This window comes from Paramormyrops kingsleyae, chromosome 8 (assembly GCF_048594095.1).
Source record: "Paramormyrops kingsleyae isolate MSU_618 chromosome 8, PKINGS_0.4, whole genome shotgun sequence".
NCBI lineage: Eukaryota > Metazoa > Chordata > Actinopteri > Osteoglossiformes > Mormyridae > Paramormyrops > Paramormyrops kingsleyae.
This window is the reverse complement of record NC_132804.1, coordinates 28,586,282-28,602,487: the sequence shown is the minus strand read 5'-3', so window position 1 is coordinate 28,602,487 and position 16,206 is coordinate 28,586,282. Positions and strand designations below refer to the sequence as shown.

At 39.3% G+C, this 16,206-nt stretch overlaps 1 pseudogene; it reads right to left on the bottom strand.

The window, feature by feature from the left end:
• Positions 1-326: 326 nt before the first annotated feature.
• Positions 327-15,147, bottom strand: LOC111856175 (myosin heavy chain, fast skeletal muscle-like; annotated as a pseudogene).
• Positions 15,148-16,206: the final 1,059 nt, after the last annotated feature.

Below are 16,206 nucleotides of genomic sequence, written 5' to 3'. Positions count from 1 at the left end.
AAAACAAAAGATGAGTGACCTGTTATGCACTCCAATTTGTTGCTTTGTAAAATTACATCTGCCAGTCTACAGCAAAATATGTATGTATGATACCAAAGCCATTTTCCATGACATTTTGCCACATTGTTCTTAGTGCTACTGGAAATGTGGTATCTTGTTAAATTTTGCGAGAGAAATTGATGAATTGATGAACATGAATGCCATTAGGGCATCATTTCTGCTCCTTTTTAAAGTCCAACAGTGCTTCAAGTTCTAAAGAGTATTAATGATCAATTTCAGTATTGTAAAGGTGATGCATAGACATATTAATGAAAAAAATTACCAGGTTTTTTGCAGACATGAATAAGTAACTTTATTGACAATTTTTTGCAGAAGGACAATTCACAAGAAAGTCATATTATATGGTTTCTCGTTATTTTGTCTCATGTTGTTTTCATCCTTCATTCGGCCTCCTTGCCCTTAAAAGAAATAAGACAATCAGTTAGAATGCTTTCGATTCTTTATATTTGCTTTCACAGTTATAGTAACACAGTTTATTATGCAGTAAAGGTAAGAATCTCTGGTAATGCTAAAGTATGTGGAGTTAGCACAGTCGATGAGCACTGTAGCCTCCCGCCTCCAGGGTTTAAATCCCTCCCCTCACTGTGTGTATGAAGTTTATAGGTCCTCCCAGTGTCTGTGTGGGTCCAGTCATTTGGTGGATTGATGTCTCTAAATTGATGATAGTCAGTGTGGCAGACGGATATCCATCCGGGACGTACATTGCCTTTTACCTGACATCATTAACCATTGGGTGCAGTGTGATAGGCATGACTGGAATTTATTATACCTTTCCAGCTTCACGGCTCTTGGCTCTCAGCTTGTTGACCTGAGACTCAGCGATGTCAGCACGCTCCTGGGCTTCCTCCATCTCATGCTGCACCTTCCTGAGCCTGGACAGGTGAGTGTTGGCCTGCTCCTCCTGTGCAGCAATCAAAGACCTCATCAGTTCAAGGTGGCATTTTCATAGATCGATTCACAGATAATCCATGTTGAGAATTTCAGTATTATCTGGACCATATTGTTACCTTTTTCTAAGTAAAGATTTTTGGGAAATATTAGAAATTGTACTGATTCAGGGTAACTTTCCCTTTTAATGTACTTATACTGTACAAATAAAAACTTTTTAAGACAGCCTGGATGAGAATAAACTAAGTAGTTCAAGATAAAAACAATTTGACTCTTTAAAGAAGTAAAATGTAAATCATTTTGGAGATAATGTCTCAGCTCAAGATGCACAATGATCAGAATGAGTTTAATGCAACTTTTGTGGAAATCATATTATGGCTCAGCTCTGGAATTAGGAAATTAGCATCTTATATAGAAAATCATACTTACAGCTTCCTCAGCCTGTCTCTTGTAGGACTTCACTTTCAGTTGCAGCTTGTCCACCAGATCCTGCAATCTATAGTAAGTATAGATTATTAGATACCTGCAGTCCTCACTTTAATTTTTACCATGTTTCTGTAAACATTAACATAAACATTTATTGAAACATTTTGTAAAATCTACCTGGTAGGTAAGCTCCTTCACCCTCCTCTCGTATTTTCGGACACCTTTGACAGCATCGGCTCCACATCTCTGTTCAGCTTCAACCTCAGATTCCAGCTCATGTACCTTAAATGTAAAAATTTTGATTTTTTTTCCTGTGGCTTTCTCAAACATTTGTCAAATGGTAAGGCAGTAATATGCTAATAATATACAAAATATGAACAATGTAAGTCCATCCATTTCTTTCTCCATTTCATTTTAAAGTTACCAAATGATTAGAGATTAGTAGCCTTCTCATAAACTCAGTTTAACAGTTGTACTGCTCACCCTGACTTCCAGTTTCTGGAGCTGTTTCTTTCCACCCTTCATGGCCAGGCTCTCAGCCTCATCAAGACGGTGCTGCAGGTCCTTCACTGTGACCTCGAGGTTCTTCTTCATCCTCTCCAGGTGGGCGCTGGTGTCCTGCTCCTTCTTCAGCTCCTCTGCCATCATGGCAGCCTGAAAGGTTCATTCGCAATTTTTGTTTATACGAATGATGTTGGTTCTGGATATTCTACTTGGAGATCGGTACGATCTCAAAGAAATTTTTTTTTAATACATGACTCACATCAGTAATGGCCTTCTTGGCCTTCTCCTCTGCATTTCTGGCTTCCTGAATGGCATCGTCCACCCCACCCTGGACCTGAACAAGGTCACCTTCAAGCTTCTTCTTGGTGTTAATCAGGCTGGTGTTCTGAAAGACATTGAAGTATATTAATTATTATATCAAATCAATTGAATTGAAGCGATAACTCCAGGGAGATCATAGATAACGTTTGATATATTCAACATACCTGGGAGTGCAGCAGTCCAACACGCTCACTGGCATCGACCAGCTCCTGCTCGGCCACTTTGCGGCCTCTCTCTGTCTGCTCCAGGGCAACTCTCAGCTCCTCAATCTCAGCCAGCATCAGAGTGTTCCTGCGCTCCACCATGGCAACCTACTCCTTCATGTCCTCCTGTCCCCTTATAACTTCATCAAGGTGCAGTTGGGCATCCTGTAGGATAACACATCTTCCATTATCTTCTTATTGAGAGATACACTCTTCCCTTTTATTGTCAGGATAACTGTATACATACCTTAAGCTGTCCCTGGATATTTCTCAGTTGTTTCTGGGCCTCTGCAGCCTGACGGTTGGCATGGCTGAGCTGAATCTCCCACCATCTTCTTCTTGACCCTCAGAGCATCATTTCTGCTCCTGACTTCTGCATCCAAAGTGGTCTGCATGGAATCAATGACCCTCTGGCTGTTCCTCTTGATCTGCTCCATCTCCTCATCTTTCTCAGCCAGCTTCCTGTCAATTTCACCCTTGACTTGGCTGAGCTCCAGATGGACACGTAGGATCTTGGACTCCTCATGCTCCAGTGTGCCCTGTGAAAGAAAATGATGAAAAATGCATGTAATGCCCAATGTATCCCAGCATTATTTTTGTTATTTCATGGTACTACTGAGAAAGCACTTCTTTACACAGCGTGTTGTTAGAGTATAGAATAGTTGTCATTTTAGTGTAGTTTGAGCTAAAACTTTGGGTTCCTTTTAATCATAGCGAGATAAGATTTTTCTACCTTTAAGCTAATAGTTGAATTCTCCCAAGTGAGCTTGATGGGCTGAATGGCCTCCTCTCGTTTGTAAACTTCTTGACTTCTTATGTGCTTATGTTTTATGGGTGTGATCAGGGGTACTGCTGGAGATTTTGTGCCTCATGAAAGCATGTCGTATTGGGCCCTTAACCCAGACCAATCCAATTATGTTTGAATATTTTTAGGGTCCTGGTCAGCCAGGGGCCCTAGGAATGGGTGTAACTCCCCCCCCCTACCTTTATGCCCCCCCTGGGTGTGATTACCTCAGCTTCCTCTAGAGCAGTCTGGATTTCTGACTTTTCTGTCTCTACTGACTTCTTGGCCTTCTCAAGCTCATGGATGGTCTTTCCAGTCTCACCAATTTGTTCAGTCAGGTCTGAGATCTCCTCTGAAGAGTAAATAAATAGGTATTATTATGGAAGAAAATGAATCTAATTAATAAGGTTCAGTAATAGGATATAATTAATGTAATATTAATGGAGTTTGAATCTATCAGAATCAATATGGAAACATACGCTGCAGGTTCTTGTTCTCTCTCTTCATGGTCTCCAGGTGGTCCAGAGTTTCCTCATAGGAGTTCTTCATCTTGAACAGTTCAGTACTGAGAGAACGAGCCTCTTTCTGAGCCCCTTCCAGCTCTGCCTGACTTTCTTCATACTTCTGTTTCCATTCTGCCAGGACCTAGAAAATTTCAAACATAAAATCAAGATGAAGGCAGGTAGTTAGCATTAGAAGTAAATTTCTCCTTCATGTCTATGCTGGCAAACTGGCCAGGAATTCTCTCGATATATTTGTTTACCTTGTCAAAGTTTCTCTGCTTCTTATCCAGATTAGCAGCCAAAGAGTTTGCCCTCTCTACATCGATCATGAGGTCCTCCACCTCACCCTGCAGTCTCTGTTTGGTCTTCTCCAGAGAAGCACATTTGGCATTGACAGCCTCAATAGATTCCTCTGCATCCTGGAGACGCTGAGCAAGCTTTTTCCTGTGGAGAGTGAAATTTTAGTTCACTGGAATTATCTTTACATAAATTTATGCAGTTAAGTGAATATATAGAATCAGTGTAGTTACTTGGCCTCCTAAAGCTCCTCAGTACGCTGGATGGCATCAGTCTCATATTTGGTCCTCCACTGAGCCACCTCACTGTTGGCCTTGGACATTCCACGCTGCAGTTCAGCCTTGGCCTCCTGCTCCTCCTCATATTGCTCTCTGAGGAGGTCACAGTCATGACGAGCTGATTGCGCAGCGTGGGCCAGAGCGTTCTTGGCCTGAAAAGGGAAAAAAACAGTATGAATACATTGTTTCTTGGGTCGTCACTATCAATTATACCAAATATCTAGTGAGTAATCTGATGATTACACCAAGTATCCATAGTGACACTGTGCCGTCCTCAATTAGGTTTGCACAAAGCACAATGTTAAAATATTGATTTGGCATTTCATGCTTACGTAATTGTTACATTGCAGAGACTGCAATAGTCTGCTGGGTTCAAACCATGTGTAAGTTCCATTAAAAAACATTTCCTCAGTCACAAGAAACATAACTTAGCAAGCTTTGCAAATTTAATCATGGTTTCTTGTGAAAATGATGTAGTAGATGTTAAAAAGGAAAATCAGTCTAATGTTTTGCGACACTGCTTGTTATATGTGCCCTGCACGCACTCTCCGAGACAATCATAATCATTCTCGTCCTTGTTGTTGTACTCACTCATGGACCATGTGACGAATTTGTGAGAGATTAAACAAACATGAGTAAAATGGAAAAAGGGAAACAAAAACTGGCTGTGAAAAGACATTCAAAGATATTCATCTTCAGGTGTTTGGAAATATTCTGTATCCCACAGAATCAATATTGAGGAAAAGCAAGTGATTTGTCAGGATTGCTTTGTGTCTGCTGTTGGTCGATAATAATTTCTGCTTGATAGTTAACTTTTATCACTTCAATATCACAAAAACTTCAGATGTGAACTTTTTCCACTATACAGCCCTAATACACAATACATTCACAAAACATGATTAATATTATGTGGCTATTATGTACTGTATTATATGAGATGATTCTGCTAAGTTATGGCACTAACCTTTGTATAGGAGATAATATTTTGGCACATTAAAATGATTTAAGTCAATTTTAGGACTAAAACAAACTAAGCTACTCTCAGTGGCTAAATGGCACATCTATAGCTAACCTCGCATTAGTGGGTGAGCCCTTTAACCCGAGTGCCTTATTTTAAGATATAATTGTATTGCAGTCCTGCTGTGGTGATACTGTATTTAACTTTTGCATTGCAATACTGAGAGTCAACTGCATTTTCATTGACTTTTAATATGAAATGCTTCCACACATCTGATGCTTTCACTCTTTATTTGGACCCTCCTGCTCTACGTCGTCTTCCTTCTACCATATTTCTGAGAATCTGAGAAAGAAATTTAGAATCGATGCCTTTTAATAATTGAGTTTAATTGAGTAATCATGATGGCTCTTATAGCTTTTAAATCAGTATTTATATGAAGGGATGCGTCATACTTGTCTTGCTTATTGGTAAAATTTAGAACTACAGTTCTAGTTACCTTGACTTCCTCTTCAACGTGTCTCTTGAGCTCCTCAATCTGCTGTGTGTAGGCCTGTTTACCTCTAGTCAGCTGGGAAACAAGAGCTTCTTTCTCCTCCAGCTGACGACAGAATTCACCTAAATATACAAATGAAACAAAATCATAATACTTAGGTATTACCCCTATTGATATTTATTACCTAAAAGTAATCTATATTTTACCTACCATTCTCTGTCTGGAGTCTTGCTCTCTGTGCACTCATGTCATTTAGCTGACGAACGTTTTCATCATTCTTTGACTTAAGTTCACTTAGTTGATCTTCAACGGTGCGGCACATTTTCTCCAGGTTGGCCTGTCAGAATTTTAATTTTTTTTGTAAAAAAGTGTGATGTCCACAAATCGGCTTTAATTGCCTCAAACATCCTAGTTTCCTCATACCTTTGATTTTGCAACAGCCTCCATGTTGCTGCTCAGGTCATCGATTTCCATTTTGTATTCACTCTTCTCCTTCTCCAGCTTCTGCTTGACACGCTGAAGGTTGTCGATTTGTTCTCCCAGCTCTGCTACGCTGTCAGCCTGCTTCTTACGGAGGGCAGCAGCTGTAGCCTCGTGCTGCAGGGTGGACTCTTCAAGATCACGGCGCAGCTTCTGGAACTCAGCCTCACGCTTCTTGTTCATCTCGATCTGAGCAGAGGTTGCACCACCAGCTTCCTCAAGCCTCTCACTGATCTCCTCAAGTTCCCTGGACAGATCAGCCCTCTGTTTCTCAACCTTGGCCCTGGCAGCACGTTCAGCCTCAATCTCTTCCTCCAGCTCCTCAATACGAGCCTAAAATACATGAGAGTGTGTAAGTCATAGTACTAGATATCTCCACATTCTTCATTTGAACTACCAAGTGCGTACCTGCAACTCTTTAATCTTCTTCTGAAGCTGAGCACCCAGTGACTGTTCATCCTCAATTTTGCTCAGAAGCTGGCTAGTCTCAAAGTCCTTCCTGTGGACAGTAATCACACATTCCTAATATTCAGTATCATTTTTAAACTTGGGGACTTCTTGCAGTTCTATTTGATCAATATTCTTACTTCTTTATCTTCTCCTGTGACTGCTGCTTGTCATTCTTCAGGTCCATTATAGATTCCTGGGCAAGTTTCAGGTCTCCCTCAAGCTTTCTCTTGGCTCTCTCAAGATCCATGCGTAGCTTTTTCTCTTGTTCCAGAGAGCCTTCAAGCTACAGATAAAATCAAGTTATCAAGTTATTTTTCTGAAAAATATTTTTTCTGGTATTGAGAGCCATAAAACACTTAATGATTATTTCCTTACATCATCCCCTTGCTGTTCAAGTTTGGTCTTGGCTTTGGTCAGAGTGTTGACTTTGTCTTCTTCTGCTTGGAGATCATCCAGTGTCTGCTGATGTGATTCTTGGAGGGCTTTCTTCTCCTTGGTCAACTTGGCAATGCTCTCATCCTGAGAGGCCATCTCCTCAGTCAGTTTTTTAACCTGAGAGGAAAGCATTCCATACTTAGTTACAAAGAGTTAAGGAAATAGTCAAAATGTATAAGATTTTTCATGATTTAACATTAACCTTGTTTTCTGTGGCATGTTTCTCCTTCTCCACTTTAGCCAAGGTCAGCTCCATGTCATCTATGTCTTTCTTTAGCTCAGAACATTCATCCTCCAGTTTTCTCTTCTTGGCAGTCAACTCAGCATTGATTTCCTCCTCATCCTCCAGCCTCTCATTTGTCTCTTTGAGTTTTGCTTCAAGCTGGATTTTACTTTTGATGAGTCCCTCACACCTCTCCTCTGCATCTGAGAGATTCTCAGTTTCCTAAATGTAAAACAAATTAGCCATTTTTTCAAATTGTAAGATCAAAATTCCTCTATACTAAACAGTTTTTACCAGTCATTATGGTTGGTTGAGTATTTTCATATCTCTATCATGCAATCAGATTATTTACATACCGCCTGTACTTGTAACTGCAGGTCATTCTTCTCCTGCAGCAGGGCAACCATTTTCTCCTCCAGCTCCTTCTTCTTGGCCAGTGCTTTCGTCAGGTCTTCTTTGGTCTTCCCAAACTCCTCCTTCATGTTGGCCATTTCCTTCTCAGCCTCTGCGCTCTTCAGGAGTGGCTTGATCTTGAAGTACACTTTCATCCATGGCCAGTGTTTCACATTCATGAATGAACGAATGTTGTATTGAATGGTGTAAATGGACTCTCTGAAGGAAGATCATAAGAGAACTTAGTCTGCCGAATTTGTACAGATTGTCCATATCTAGTTCAGAAAGGCATATTGTAGTAATTGCTAAGATAATAATTAATAATATGCTGTAATTAAATGAAACTGAATTTTAAATATTCATGCCACTCAATGCAGAATGTTGTTACGTATCCATCCATCTATACATCTTATAGCTTATCCCAGTTTCCTTGGGGACCTTGAGGCTGGTAAGCGTAGGGCACTCTAAACAAGAGCATGTCAACATACACAGTCATGCATTGTAGGCCTTTTAGAGACTCTATCCTACCTGCATGTGTTTGTACTGTGAGAAGAAAAGTACCCAAAAGAAAACCAAGAACACAGCGTGCAAACATTCTAATGTATTTAATAATTTACCTCCTCTCCATCATCTTTACAAACTCCCGTCTCATAAGGTACCCACGGCACAGGGCCTGAGTCATGGTGACCAGAATGGCCAGTTTTTCATCTCGCATCTCCTCTAGCTGCCCCAGCAGACCAGCCTTGAAGAACACCTGGTAACAAATGTAATAGATATTAGGTACATTACAGGATTATGAATCCTGCAATGTGTGTTAGAAATGGCACGACACAGATGTAAACATATAACCTTTAGATATACATAAATGTCCAGCCTTTTACCTTGGTGTGGCCAAACTTGTACTGAGTGTGGTCGACATCAATTGAACCCAAGAGCTTCTCTGAAGCCTTCTTGTTATCAATGAACTGTCCTTCCGGAATCACACTGGCATTCAGGACTTTGTATCTGTGATTTATGTTTAGCTGTTATTTGTTGCTTCTATTTACCAATGATATTTTATAAGGACTTTTTTTGATACATAGAATAATCAGTGAAAGAGAAGTGTGAGAAATGACCTCTGCTTGAAGTCACCATAGAGGATTCTGCTGGGGAAACCCTTTCTGCAGATCCTGATACCTTCCAGCACACCATTACACCTCAGCTGATGGATAACCAGGAAGTTCTCCATTAGACCTGGAGGACAAATGAAAGTAAAGGAATTATACATAAAATCAGATTATACAGTTCCAGCCAACGAATCTGACTGGACAAGAGGTGTTCTTTTAGTGCCATTATCAGAGTATACCCATCTTCGAGCATTTCACATGAGGTATATCTAAGAACCATTATTTAATCTTAAATGATGCAAAGTAGTTGAGAGCGAGTGACCAGTGTTGTATTGGAGTGTAATCCAGCAAATTATTATTTGTTTTAGCTTATTACTGTTACCTTCTAAATGTTACTCAATGAAACGCTGCATAAAAGCAAAGACATATATTATAAGTGATGCATTTGAACTCCATGGCTGTGATTTGGTCATAGGCAATAGGCCACAGGCTGAGATTTATTGGAGTACAACCACACTCCTTCTCGTATGTTATTGCTTAAATAAACCTGGTGAAACTCCTTTAATATTGAAGTTTACACAGTTGATGTAATGTGCAGTGCTGGTCAAACCTGGTGTCTTTGATTCGTTTGGAATCAGGCAGCGCACAAAGTGAGGGTGAGTGCTTCTCAGGTTGATCATCAGCTTGCCCAGGTTCTCCTGTAGGATGACAGGATGCATGTCATTGACATAAGATGGAGGCATGTATAGGTATTGCAGACAGTAACTGATTACAATATGTACTGTACCCTGAACAGAGCAGACACAGTCTGGAAGGAGCCACCCTTCTTCTTGCCTCCCTTCTTGCCACCACCACCCTCTGTTTACGTATAAAAGGTTTTTCATCATGATCTAATTTATTGATGTATATATCATTATGATTATCAGTCTTCCTGATCCTGTTATCTAAATCCTTTCTACAGTATATATATATAAATCTGAAATTATAAATACCGTCTGCTGAAGCATGAGCTGCATACAAAAAGGCCAGTAATTTAAGCACAGACTTCTGGTAGAGTTGCACTACAGAGTCATTCAGAGGATCCTTGTTCTTGTCCAGCCAGCCGCCGATGTTGTAATCCACAGTGCCAGCATAGTACACCAGGGAGAAGTGGGCCTCAGCTTTGCCTTTGGCAGGTTTGGGCTTTTGGAAGGCGTTATTTTTGCCCAGATGCTGGTCATACAGCTTGTTTTTGAAGCTTGTGTCTGTAGCCTTGGGGAACATGCACTCCTCTTCAAGGATGGAGAAGATGCCCATTGGCTGTTGGAGACACAACAGATTATTGATGCCTTATGATGAGATAAGGGAGGAATTTATTCACATAGAATAATGTCCATATCACATACCTTCTCAATAAGCTCAAATAAAGCAGCCAAGTCCATTCCAAAGTCAATGAACTCCCACTCAATCCCCTCTTTCTTGTACTCCTCTTGTTCCAGCACAAACATGTGATGGTTGAAGATCTGTTGCAGTTTCTCATTGGTAAAGTTTATACACAGCTGCTCCAATGTGTTGAACTGATGTGAGAATACATTAACATTTTTAATTGTGATTAATCACACAACTGTCCATAGTTAATCACAAATTAATCGCAAATTAAATTATGAATTCAACATTTACTATTAAGTGGTTTTTTTCAGGTGTTAATTTTCTCATCATGGCAAGACAAGATGCAAATGTATGCATTTATTATTGGAAATCAATTACCAAAAATAAACAGCAACAAAGATTGTCCAAAGGTCATCAGAAACCCTTCATCACTTAAGAAAAACTAATGCCTAACATCAGATCAGTACGTTGACCTGCTAAATTTTACATTTTACTTAGTCATATAAGCATGTATAGATCAGAGGTCGGCAACGTTTTTAAAGCAAAAAGCCATTTTATCGTAAATGTCTGACCCAAGATTTGCAAAGAACCGCAATGGATAGAGAAGAGGATTTGAGATACGATTTTTTATATGATATTGGTATATATGCATTTAACACAAAAACAAAACTTCAATTACAGTAGTACCTCAGAACTCGAACTTAATCCGTTCAGAGCTCTGGATCGAATCTTAAAAAATTTGAGTTCTGATCGAATTTTCCCCATAAGAAATAATGGAAAACCAATTAATTGGTTCCCGGCCCCAAAAAATTACACCTACATATGTTTTTTTTTTAGCATTTAAACACAAAATGAACAGGAAAAAAACAAGACCATATACTGTACTAAACATATCGAAGCACATTTATCAAAACAGTAATTTGTAAAGTAAGAAAATAAATGTATCCAAACAATGTGTAAAATAAAAAAAAAACAATGTGTCCTGCCCCGATCGTCCGCTCCTTCCATGTGCCACGCCCCCTCGTTAACCTTGTGTTTCAGTTTGTTTCACCAGTCCGGTCATTGTATTGTCCGTCTGCATTTTGCCTGCCTTACCTGTAATTAAACTTCGTATGCGCCTTTGTCTCCGTTCCGTCCCAGCTCCGCATGACAATATTATTATTATTAAATGTATTAATGGTTTATTATTAATATTAAAATAATTAATAATAAATTTTTGTTTTAAAATGTATTTTATTATATAATTATATAATTACTGTTATTGTCTAAATTCATTTTTACTGTCTATATAAATATATATATATATGTATTCAGCTAGTGTAAACATGCACGATGCAATCACAGTGAATGCAAGGCTGAGACTGAAGCGTTACCCTTTGTTTCCGCTGAGAGACGTGCCGCGTGACTCATTTCCCTGCGCGTACAAGTTATCTTAGATCGGCGTTCACGGTTCGACTTCTGAGATTCAGATCAAGTTCTAGGTAATTATTTTCAAAATGGTTGGTTTCACTTTTAAGAAATTTGAGTTCTAATGAGTTCGAGAACTGAGGTACCACTGTACTTACAAAAAATAAAGAAAAACAATTTCGGGGGGGGGGGGGTGGTTCTCAGTTTTAAATCACTCGGATGCATAAAAGCACAAAGGTGACTAATATCACAATATTGTTCAGTTCTGTAGCACTAGTCTTCACCCTCACCCAAGTTCATTTGGCTCTGCAGTTGTCTGCCCTTCACTCTCCACTTCACTACTGACCGAGCAGTACAAAATGTCCTCACCACTCCGAAATCAGCTGGCTATAATATGAAAATTGGAGAAAATATAATAATTTTACGAAGATCTGGGAAGATGTGGTGACGATTTACTACGAAAAGTATATGAAAGAATAAGGAATCCCAATAAACTTAATAAGCCTACATCCAGTTTCGGACATTGAAGAAAACTCTGGAAGGCATACCATTTGACCGGAGACATACTCTCGTAGAGAATGACTTTGAGGAGGATGTAAATTATGCAGTTAAGACATAACAAAAGCGTGCAACAGACCGCCTCATTTACATATAGCTAAAGAAATACCTAAATGAAAAATAATAATATTAACACATAAATAAATTATTTATATTTACGGAAGTATTATCATAATATGTTAAGACATGAAAATGTGAATGCGTCTGTTGTTCTGAGAAGAGCTGCAACCTGGTATGGTATTTAAGACTAGATTTCACATCGACAGTAACTGCAAATATCTTTGGTCTTGTCGATGAATTTTGAAGCTGAACCTGCCATTCAAAATACATTTTTCTTTGTTCATTATTTTTCCCGAGCTGCCATCCGACTCAACACATGTTAATGGCATCAAAAAAATTTGTCACGTTATAATGAATTCCTGTTGACACGCTATTAGTGTCACGCCTCGGTGGGCGGGGCCACATAACTAAGCCTCATTACGATCGCCTATTTAACTAGCACTCTGACTAACCACGGTTACGAAGTATTGTTGCTCTCATGTGCCCTACTAAGCATTCTACCTCTCTTGTCTTCTGTGCCAGCCTGCTCTGTTCCTCCCGGACGTGACAATTATCACGTTAACTTTGACAGCCCTAATTATTATATACAGCAAATAACAAATATCATAAAAATAAATGGAATGTGATCACAGTAAATAATAGATAACACTGATAACATTCACTCACGTCAAAGATTTCAAAGCCGGCGATATCCAGCACACCAATGAAGAACTGTCTCTGCTGCTTGGTGTCCAACATCTCATTGATGCGAATCACCATCCACAAGAACATTTTCTCGTAGACTGATTTGCAGAGGGCACTAACGGAATTGTTCACCTAATCATTGCAAAAAGAATATATTTTTTCTCTAAACTCTCATATATGGATATACACATTAACATAGTAGCATTGTTAACCTTGTTTACAAAAAAGAGAAGTTGAGCAGTAGGAAGTGCAAGTTATACCAAACCTATTAAATATTCAGTGAATACATACAATGTTAATGCTGCATTCCTTACCTGAGGTACAGTCTGCCCCTTGGTCACAAACTCATTCCCGACCTTCACTCTGGGGTAGCACAGAGCCTTCAGCATGTCAGCTGAGTTCAGGCCCATGAGGTAGGCGATTTTATCGGCCACTGAAATATGAATAACATGTTTGGTTAATGATCTATAACTCTGGGTAGATTATTGTATGGTTGAGGTTATCATATCAGTTACCCTCAGTGCCATCAGGTTCTGCCTGCTCCTCTCTCTGCTTCTGCTTGAACGACATGCTCCCATGATGTATCACTGCTCCAGTCAGTTTGTAGATGCCTATTTTCTCCTCAGCATTAAAGCCCAAGATATCAATGGCAGTCTGCATAATTCAGAACAGAAACATGAATTTAATTCCAATACTGCTAAGACAGATTGCTGTTGTTACTGTGTTGTTAGAAGAACATGATGTGCATTAACCATTTACTCACATCTGTGGCTATAAATTCTTCAACGTCATTGATACTTTTAACAGTAATCTCCCCTTGATTAATCATGGGGTAGTCGTATGGATTGGTGGTGATCAGAAGTGCTTCTGTAAAGATGAAGAAAATATTTGCAGATGTAAACTGCAGGTACAAAACCCCAGTTTACCCCAGACACTGGGAACATACTGTACCAAGCAGCTCTGGTTTGTGGCCTGTCATAAGTTGATAGAAGATGTGGTAGCTTCTCTCAGCTGACAGCTGGAAAGTGACTCGACTTTTCTAGCAAATCTGTCAATAGGAGTTTGCAACATATTGATTTGTCTTTCTGTGCTGAATTAAATAGAAGTAAATCATTTGGTAGATGAGAACTTACAAGTTTCAATATCAGCAGAAGCCAGTTTCCCTGTTGGCCCAAAATGGATTCTGATGAATTTACCCTATAATATAATTAAAGTATTAGAACTTTAAAACAGTAATTTTGCAGCTAATTCTGGGAGTGAAATTTAAGGGAAAATTAGATTAATTAACTTACAAAACGAGAGGAGTTGTCATTCCTCACAGTCTTGGCATTACCATAAGCCTCCAGCAGAGGATTCGCTGCAACAATTTGATCTTCCAGGGAACCCTACAGGAGACACTGGAGCATTGAGACTCTTGCTTCTGTATATATGTTCCTTATTAATAGTCCTTGTTTTTCTCTCTCACCTGCATTTTTCCAGGAACAGGCTCAGCTTTTTTCTTGTCTGAAGAGCCGACTGTGGCAAAATACTGGATGACACGTTTGGTGTTCACAGTCTTTCCTGCACCGGATTCTCCACTATGGGTGAGTATGGGATATAGACTCAGGTGTAATGCACGTTTTGGTTTTCAAGCTGCTCTTTTTTTGTTAAGGTTAGATAGCACTGAGATACTTACGTAATCAAGACTGACTGGTTCTCACGATCTGTAAGAATGATAAGGAAATGTGTTGTTTTATGTTTTGTAACCATGCATAGTTTTCACCCCTAAATAAACACATTGCATTACTGGCAAATCTGTTCATGTAAAATGTCCAATGTCGAATGACTGCTTATTGTACTAAAAATCATTAGATTCTCATTTTGGGTTATTCATACCTGTGTGCATGAACTGAAAGGCATTGTCAGAGATGGAGAAGATGTGAGGAGGAGCTTCAATTCTCTTCTTGCCCCTGTAGCCGGACACAACAACAGCATCGTACACTGGGAGCCACTTGTAGGGGTTCACAGTGACACAGAACAGCCCGGAGTAGGTCTGTAATACAGAAAGTAAACATTTATTCATACATGTACTTTTTTATATGAAAGGACGCATAAAACAGATTTAATGTAAAAACCTACGTAGATCATCCATGCTGCGTAACGCTCTTTGAGGTTGAACAGCACAGCGGGCTCATTGAGGTGGGTCATCAAGGCCATGTCCTCCATTTTATCGTACTTTGGAGGGTTCATGGGATGAATGTCATCCTCCTTAACTGTGATGGTCCGGTTTAAAGAGACACAATGATTTGTTCTGAGATATGGGCAAAGTCACAAAAAAATGACATTTAAAATAAAATTGCTTTGTAATTGATTGATTACCATAGTTCACGTAGGACATATTTTAAAATGAAAAGCTTAATAAAGTTTGTACTAATGATCTGTAATTAATCTGTTAGGTACACAGTCGTACTTACTTGCCCACACAAAGTCTTAACAGTGGCTTTGCCCCCCTCTCTACTTTGAAGAACCCCTTTGAGGTACATCTCCTTTGGTTCAGCCACAAAATAGGATGTTTTGGCATCAAAGGGTTTGCTCTGGGCCTCAATCCTCTCTTTCTCTGGCTTCCGGAGGTAAATGGACGCCGGGCCAAAACACTCCATTTCTCCATCCCCCATGATGGCGGTTTACTGCAGAAGAAGATGGTCGAAGTTAGTACAGATTAAAAAACTTAAGTGCTTTAGCTGTATAGTCGATGATTATGTTTGGCAGTTTGAAATGGATATTTGACAGTAGGCTTCAGCATAGTTATACTTACTAAACTGATTTATTTATATATATTTTTCAGACTAATATTTAATAGATGACTACTGGTTGAAATCTATTTTCTTTACCTGCTTATCTAATGCATGGTCATGTTCAACTAAATCCTTTCTGTCAAACCCATTTGTAACTTAAAGAATGTTTTCCCTCTCATCAATCGACAAAATATTTAGTCTTACCCTTCCTATAGAAGTTTTTTAGGTCTAAATTCCCATATGTGTTTGTTTTGTTTTCAGCTACTTCTTGTAGTTTTTGATGCTACTTTGATACTATTTTAACTCCTACTTTCAGGTTTGTATAACTAGACAATGGTGTTTTAGAAATAAGTAAATGATGGATTTTCAGCTGGTGTCTTTTGTGTGGTTTACCTGTATGAATTAGGGATCTGCTCAGTTAGAGTGGCAGATAATTCTACGGTGGGTCTATTGACTGAATTGACCTCAGATGTAATTGTGTGATTGTGATTTGCCACATGCTGTACTGTTCTCTTCCTTATTATCACGGCTGTTAATAAAGGGAGCAGCTGTT